General features: G+C 36.1%; 1 protein-coding gene across 1 annotated transcript in view; it reads right to left on the reverse strand.

Annotated features, from left to right (window-relative positions):
• Cdk14 (cyclin dependent kinase 14) overlaps positions 1-8,539 on the reverse strand; it is a 767,749-nt gene that overhangs the window by 686,578 nt on the left and 72,632 nt on the right. The gene's annotated exons all lie outside the window — the stretch shown is intronic.

An 8,539-nucleotide genomic window follows, 5' to 3' on the forward strand; every position in this document is an offset into this window, starting at 1 on the left:
TTCAATATGAAACTTCAGCCTTTCATCACGACTTCCTCACCTTTTTGCCATTTTCCTTCTTTATATTAACAGCATCATTATTTACTAGTTACTCAAGCTGGACATCTTGGAGTTTCTTCTAGTGACTCTTCTCACTTCTTGCCTCTAAGTGATCACTGCGGTTTGCCAATTCTAACTCTGAAATAAAATCAAGTCCGCCAACCTCCCAATTTCCAGTGCCATCAGCCTCATTCAGGCATTCATCTGGGCTGATTTTATCGCCTGGCATGCTCCTTTTAATTGATCTTCCAGCCTGAATATTCCTTCGCTAAGTCATCAACAACCTCAGAATTTTCTGTTTCCCCTGTTAATATCACCAAAGAATGTTTCCTTACAAACATGATTATATTATCCTCACCCCTTCTAAAAAAATGCCTCCACATTCCTTTAATGCTTATGTTCCCTGTCACCTTCAAAATAAAGTTCAAATTCCTAAGTGTGGATTTCAAGATACATCATAAATAAGGACCAGGTGCCTTTCTTGTCACACACTATCTTGATTAAAAGTTCAAATGCTGGAGCTGGATGGTCCAGCTGTGTGGTGCTGAGCAAGGCCTCTGTACATGATAGTGTACGCTGAGAGGTCCTGTGTGAAGCATGTGGCCTAGGGGTGGGTGACTATGAAAGGTAGCCCGTGCACCACAACCAAACTATGTTAGTACAGGGCTGCTCCAGGCTCAGAAGGAAGTGGCACCACTTTCTGTTTCACAAAAAGACAATATAGGATTTGGTTTCCTTATCTTTACAGTGTGGATAATTTTAGGATTTATTTCATGGGGCTATTGTGAGGATTTAGTGAATTAATATGTGTAAAGTCCTTCAGAAAGTTCTCAGATCACTGTAAATGTAGCTAACTTGTTCCTTATACTTTAAGTAAACATTAGAATCCATTTACTCTTACTATATATAGTCTGTACTTTTTTCATCTTCATATCTTTTATTGCTCATTTTCCTTCCCCTCTCAAAAATTCCTTCCTCTAGCGTACTAGGCTCCAATTTCTGCCTATTGATATCTTCTTTTTTCTAGTTCAGCTGAGATGCCATGATTGCCTGCATTGAGGTTTCCTTGTTCCCCATGTGTATGAGTTTTCTAGCTCTAAACTCAACTCTTGGGCACCAATGAACCTCTGTCATGATATATTAACCATAATTTGTATTTTATTATCTAAACTCATTTCAAGCACTTAATTTTTCCCCAGTACTGTGGCTTGAACCCAGGGGTGCTTTACCACTGAGCTAAATCTACAGTCTACCTTTCTTGAAAGATTTTAAGTGTCTTTTGGTATTATATAAGTTTCCACCTTATGTTCTCACAGTGCCTAGAAAATTATAGTGACAGAATAGGTTGGTATAAGTAATACCAAAACCTACTGGTGTTGTGTAGCATAAACAGTGCTTTCTATACAGTATTTAAATGACTTCTCACACAATTTTGTAGTATTTTCCCCCTTAACAAAAGAAAACTTAGATTAAATAATTTTTGTAGTCATAAATAGTTTAAAATGGTGGGGACAGAGATAAGAACCAAGATCTTTCTGGCTCAGAGACTGAGTTCTTTTGACTTCATGATAGCAATTTGTCTGACTCTTCACCTAACCCAGAACTACCCTTTATTGATCATATATTTCTAGATTCTTTTCTTACATTACTCTGAATGTTCCTTGCAGAGTGGTATTATTAATAATAATAATAATAATTATTATTATTATTATTTTGCAGATTAAGAAAATTAAGGCTTAAAGGTGGTAGGCAATTTATCTTTAATTTTGCTCAGCATGTCTATTACATTCAGATGATTCAAACCGTAGAGTTCAGTGTTATGGTTTGGATATGAGGTGTACCTCAAAAGCTGCTGGAATGTTTGGAGGTGAAATGACTGGACTGTGAGAGCTGTAACTTAATCAGTTCATGGGTAGTAACTGTAGGCAGGTGGGGCGTGGCTGGAGGATGGAAGGATTGTTCTTCTCTGTGGCCTCTTTCTTTTTTTCCCTCTGCCTGGCCTCCATGGGTTGAGAAACTTTCCTCCACTTTACCCTTCCACCATGATGTGCTGCCTCATCCTGGGCCCAGAGCAACAGAGTCATCTGAACTGTGAACCCTAAATTAAAATTTCCTCCTTTAAGTTGTTCTTGTCAGGAATTTTGGTCACAACAAAGAAAAGCTCACTAACACAGAAATTCTCCTTCCTGTAAGCTGTTGTTGGGGATTTTGGTCTCAGCAACATAAGACTGCCTAACATAGGATAAAATATTACACTTAGAAAAATAAGAATGCACAACTTAGGATCCTGAATGTGCCTCTTGAACTAAATTCTATGCACAGAGAACAAAGAGAAAATAAAAAGGAAGAAAGCAGTATCAGAATTAATGGTTAGATTTTAAAATAACACAAGAATATAATTTTGAAAAGGGAAAAATTGGGGGAGGACTTACTGGAAATTAGTATGACTTATTTAGGAGTAAAACCGCCATTAGTACTAAACTGTTATATATACTCAGCTACCGAAGTACTTAAAAATGCTTAAAATATAGATATTATTTAAAGTTACATGTCTTGAATATCATTAGTCAAGTTTGCCAATACTCTTTGATTGGAAAAGCTTGTTGGTTTGAGAAAAATAATGTACAAGTGAAAATAAAAAGGAAAAAAAAGGAACTAAAATAGTCCCGAAGAAATGACCCTAAAAGAGTAACCCTCCTTACAAAAATACTAGTTTCTAGAGCTCCCAGAGTGAATAAGGCGAGACACTTGCAATGCATTATAAATGTGTAATTACCATTTAAATAGAGGAAGAAAGCTAATGAGTGAATTAAGAAAAAGGCATTTCTTTTAGCCAATGAGAAAACTGGCATTTCAGGCAATAATCATCTAATCTACAGAATCCAGTTAACAAAGCTATTGTCATTCTGCCACTCACCCTCACCCTTTTAACAGGCACTCCCTAGCAAAAGGAAACAACAGGTTAAGTCTTTCTCCATGATTTTCAGGCACAATTCACTCATTAGGCTCTGGCATGCTCAATGTATAATTTAACAGTACATGTTTATCAAAAGGAAGCCAAGAGCCAGGTGTGGTGGCACATGTCTGTAATCCCAGGGACTTGGGAAGCTGAGGCAGGAGGATCACAAATTTGAGGCCTGCCTGGGCAATGTAGTGAGGCCTTAACAAATTCCCAAGACCATGTCTCAAAATAAAAAATAAAAGCCTAGGGATGTGGCTCAGAGGTCAAGTTCCTGTGGGTTCAACCCCCATTACAAAAATAAATAAATAAAGTTTAAAAAGACAACAAAGAGACATAAAACTTTCTCTTTAATTCTGCCTTTTTAATTACTTTGGCATCCAAATTATAAGATTAAACACAATTTTGAAGTAAATTTTTATTAACAGCACAATCATCCTGATGAGAAATCATCTCATTTCACCTCTAGTCCAATACAGGCTTTCACTAACAACATTCTTATTTAGGGATTTCCCTAGGAACACCTGTTCATGGATATGGTTGAACAAGTTGGATGTAGAAAATATTGCTTTATCCCATGAAGGCACTGAATATTCTTTTCAAATGAGATAAAAATTTGTCATGTAGAATTCATAGCTCTTTGAAAAGTATCAAATGTGTCCCTATTGAATATCTGCATAATGAAGTATAGAGGGTAAAAGATTGGTTAAGAACCACACAGATTATCTGGCAAGACCCCTCACCTGACGCATGTGCATTTTGCAAGTCTAATCTATTCCCTTTGAGTTCCTACAACTCTTCTTACCATGAGATTAGCTAGTTCTTATGATGGGTTTGGCAAAATTCATTTGGATTTATCAGGTTGTACATTGGTTAGATTAATTATTGAAACCAAATATCTAAAAAGAAGAATAAAAACCTGAGTATTTCTGAATTAAGAATACAAATGTGAAGCATGAAAAAAGTAGTCAATCATGGGCTAAAAGGCCATGCATGCACACAGAGTGACAAAAGTGATGGGGCTGTGGGTTGCATACTTGCAACTTTATTCTAGTTCTTTCTTTGTATCTTCATATGGCAATTTTATTTAGCATCTTTAAAATTTTTGTTATAAGACAGTGTAGCAAGTTAAGTGAACACTGTTTAACCATTCAGTTATCATTTTATGACTCACATATTAAATATGGGTCTCTGCATGTTTTTATGAATAAAATTTTATTGGAATACAAACATGTGCATTCAATTATGAATTATGTATAGTTGTTTTTGCACTAGTAGTTTAGCAAGTAGTCATGACAGGGCTCAGAAAGTCTAACATATTTACTGTCTGGCCCATTATAGAAAACCTTGGTGAGTCTCTGGTTAAAACTTCCATCTCTTATTGTTCTAGATGGGAATTATACTTTCTAGACACAGCCTTCTACTGTCTTATTCTCTGACCCATTTGATCTGTTTTTGTTTTTCTACTTCACCAAAATACCCCATTTTTAAGTTATCTTTTTGTATAGCAAATTTATGTTTATGTATTTTCCTCTTCTCAGTAACCATCACAATTAATTCTAATCCAAACTTTTTTTAACTTGAATGTAAAAGAGGTTACAGGTGGCTTGGTTTCTGCATTCAGTCAATTCAAAGAAAAATAAACTCAATCAAAATGAAAAGATATAATTGAAAAAATTTAAATATTTGGTTAGGCTCTAAAGAGAATGCTAAAGAGACTCAGGAAGAGTGTGCTCTTAATGAATAGTTGACTATTTCAAAATCTCATTATCCCAGAATCACTGCTTTCAATGCTCTCTCCTAGATGGAAGACAGATGCTATGGTGGATGCCATGGTATGCTGCCCAGACCTCCTTTCCAGGAGCAAAGCACTCACTTCAGATGTCAGGCCCTTTTTGAAAACTGCCCTCAGTCAAAGGGAGCCAGCTACTTCACTCATAGTTAAGCTCTTTTGTAGGGCATCCTGTATCTACTGATAGTTGAAGTTTGTGCACCTTGCTTTCATTTGAGACAACCTCTAAGGCCAGCCTGGTTCCAGTGCTCCCCGTGTAATTCATCAAGGCCTCTCTGGTGATTACATGACAGTTCAAACCCTTCTTCTGCCCAAGTCTATTTCTGTCTTTCCCTTACATGTGTTACTCCTGGGGGCATCCCCCTCTCAACCCCTATAGGCAAACCTCTGCCATCCAGCCTGTTTCTCAGGGAGACAAACTTAAGACAGCTGTTCTCTTCAAACTCTTTCTCTCATCCCATTTCCTGCTATACCTTGTCTTTTTAGATTTTTTACTTGTCCCTCCTCACAGTCCTGTTTCCTCCATTGCTGGATAAAACAATTTTCTCTCAATGGAGTTCACTACCTTTTTAAAAACTTTACCATTAAGATATGAAGGAAATCCATAGCTAGTTCTATAATTTATGGTAGTGTGTTTCAATGTCTAATTTTAGGCTCTCAAAATAGTCTCTTGTAAAAGATGGACTTGAGGGGCTGGGGTTGTGGCTCAGCGGTAGACAACTCACCTAGCATGTGTGAGGTACTGGGTTCAATCCTCAGCACCATGTAAAAAAATAAAGGTATTGTGTCCAACTACAACTAAAACAAACAAACAAAACAGATGGACTTGAAATATCAGGTCTATTCTTTTAGTGTTTAACTGTTTCATTTTGAACAGAATATCTAACCAAAAACCATTTAAAGTTGTGCTTTTTACCTTATGTATTTAAAAGGCTTTAAATGATTATTGGAGGGTAAACTGTAGAGTGAAAACTCCTCTTCTGTAGCCCTGCAAAATCATTTGCTTCAAAATGAAATGCTCTGGCATAAACAACAAGGGAAAAATAAGAAGTCAAACATATTTTAAACTCCTAACATTGAGCTCTTGTTTGGCAAGTATGTCTCAGAAAAAAAGGAAAGAAAGAAGGAAGGTAGGAAGGAGGAAGGGATTGAGGGAAGGAGAGAAAAGGAGAGAGAAGGAATGGAGTAGAGTGGGAGAGAAGGAGGGGGAAGGAAAGTAGGGAAGAAGCAAAAGAGAACATGACAACCACTATGAAACCAATCAGAAAACAGTTGTTTATTCATTAATTACTTTGCATATAGTACCTCTGAGAATTCTAGAAGGATTATCTTTTCTGGAGACCAAATGTTTAATTTTGTGAAATATCTAGCGTTGGCATCAGTTAGAATAAACAACTCATCTTTATTCAACTTGAAATTAAAAGTAAGAAAATAAATGGAAAGAGTAATATGAGGTGGGGGGAGTTTAGTTCTATTAATAAATATGAAAATAACCTATATAGTCTTCAAAATGAAACAATTATAATATTGAGGAATGATTAGTCAGAAGATCAATATCAGTTAGTAGACATACAAAAATATACATAAATGCAAATGGAAATTTAATTTATGAAAATGTTTCCATCTCATATCACTGGTGTAACAATGGACTTCATGTTGGTCCTTTATTTTTATATAATAAGCTTGTCTTCTTTATAGTTTCTGACTTAAATTCTAATTTGTTTGATATTAGTGTAGTTATCACTGTTTTCTTTTGATTTTCATCTTCATGGAATGACTTTTCCAATACCTTCACTTTCAATCTATGTGTGTCCTTAAAGGTGAAGTGAGTCTCTTGTAGGCAGCATATACTTGGTTCTTGTTTTGTTTAATACATTTGACCACTTTGTATCTTTTTTTAAAAAATTGTTTTAGGTTGAAGGTAGACACAATAACCTTTATTTTATTTTTATGTGGTGCTGAGGATCAAACCCAGTGCCTCACGTGTGCTAGGCAAGTGCTCTACTGCTTTGCCACCACCCCAGTTCACTCTGTGTCTTTTGAATAGAGAATTTAATGCATTTTACACTCAGGATAATTGATAAGAATTCACTGCTGGCATTATATGGTTACTATATAGTGATAAAAGGATAAATTCATGAAGAAAATAAAAGAATTATATATATATATGTATGTATATATATATATATATGTATATATATATATTATATATATATGTATTATATATATATATACACATATATATATAATTCTTTTATTTTCTTCATGAATTCACCCTTTTATCACTATATAGTAACCATATAATGTTAAAATGGTAAATTCATGAAGCAAATAATATAATTATATATATGTATATATATGTATGTATGTATGTGCGTGTGTGTGTGTGTGTGTACACACACATATACATACACACCTCCATTCAACATTGGCAAACCTAAATACACAAAGTAAATATTTAATAGACCCAAAGGGAGGGACAGACAATAATATAACAATAGTAAGGGACTTCAATAATTCACTTTCAACAGACAGAAATAAATTAAGAAACATTGGATTCCAACTACAGACCAAAGCTCAAGAGCAGCAGAAGACATACTCTTCTCAAACACACATGAAACATTCTCCAGGATAGACCCCATTCAGCCACAAAACAGGTCTTAAAAAAATTAAGGAGAATGAAATCATACTATGCTTTCTTATCGCAATAGTGTGAAACTAGAAATCAATAATAGTGGGAAATCTGGGAAATGCACTAATATGTAGAAATCAAGGAACATCCATCCTCTGGAACCTCCAATAGATCAAAGAAAAAATATCTAAAGGAAATAAAAAAGTAACTTGAGACAAACAACATATGAAAATGTAGAGGGCGCAACAAAAGTAGTTCTAAAAGGGAAGTTTATAGCAATTTGTGACCACTGAAGGGTAATGGAAAATAATATTCCTACAAGACAGCTCCCCAAGAAAAATGGAGGGACAATGTGGTGTGGAGGAGAGAGGAAAGGTAGCTAAACAAGAAACCTCTCCCAGTACATCATTTCCCAGTAATAACGGACCCTGAGGGAAAAAGCAAACATTCATCCCTCCCTGGGTTCATCCCCACCATCTCCACCAAAAGCAAACATTCACCCCTTCCCAATCACAATGGGTCCCGAAGAAAGGAGGCAAATACTGAAATACTGGGCTCTGGACTTTTACCCTTTCCCATTACAGATGAGTCCTGGAAGGAGAAAAGCAAATAGTGAAGCTCTCAGTAACAATGAGTCCCAGCGGAAGGAGTAGTGAGCTTTCCCAGTGATGAGGAGTTTCAATCTTTTTACAACTGCCTTCCTAAGTTAAAATTTTAACCTGCATAACTAGATCCCTGACTGTCCAAACTGCACACCCCCAGTCTCCAATGATTAATTCACCCTCATTGTAAACTCTAAACCCCAAACTCCTTCTGTAACCTGGGTGGGGGCATTTCCCATACCCAGAAAATGACCTTCCTGTTCCTGATGGATTGATTTCACTGCAGAATAGAGGAAAGCTTGCTGATCTGAGGTTTGCTTCCTCCTGCCTCCATCACTTGTGTACTATGCGCTTACAACCACATTGAAAAAGACTGGGATTGCGGCTTAGCGGTAGAGTGCTTGCCAAGCACTGGCGGGACCTGGGTTCCATACTCGGCATCACATAAAAATAAAGGCATTGTGTTGTGTCCATCTACACCTAAAAAATAAATATTTAAAGAAAAAGACTCTCCA

Source organism: Marmota flaviventris, chromosome 1 (genome assembly GCF_047511675.1).
Source record: "Marmota flaviventris isolate mMarFla1 chromosome 1, mMarFla1.hap1, whole genome shotgun sequence".
In the NCBI taxonomy this organism is placed as follows: Eukaryota; Metazoa; Chordata; class Mammalia; order Rodentia; family Sciuridae; genus Marmota; species Marmota flaviventris.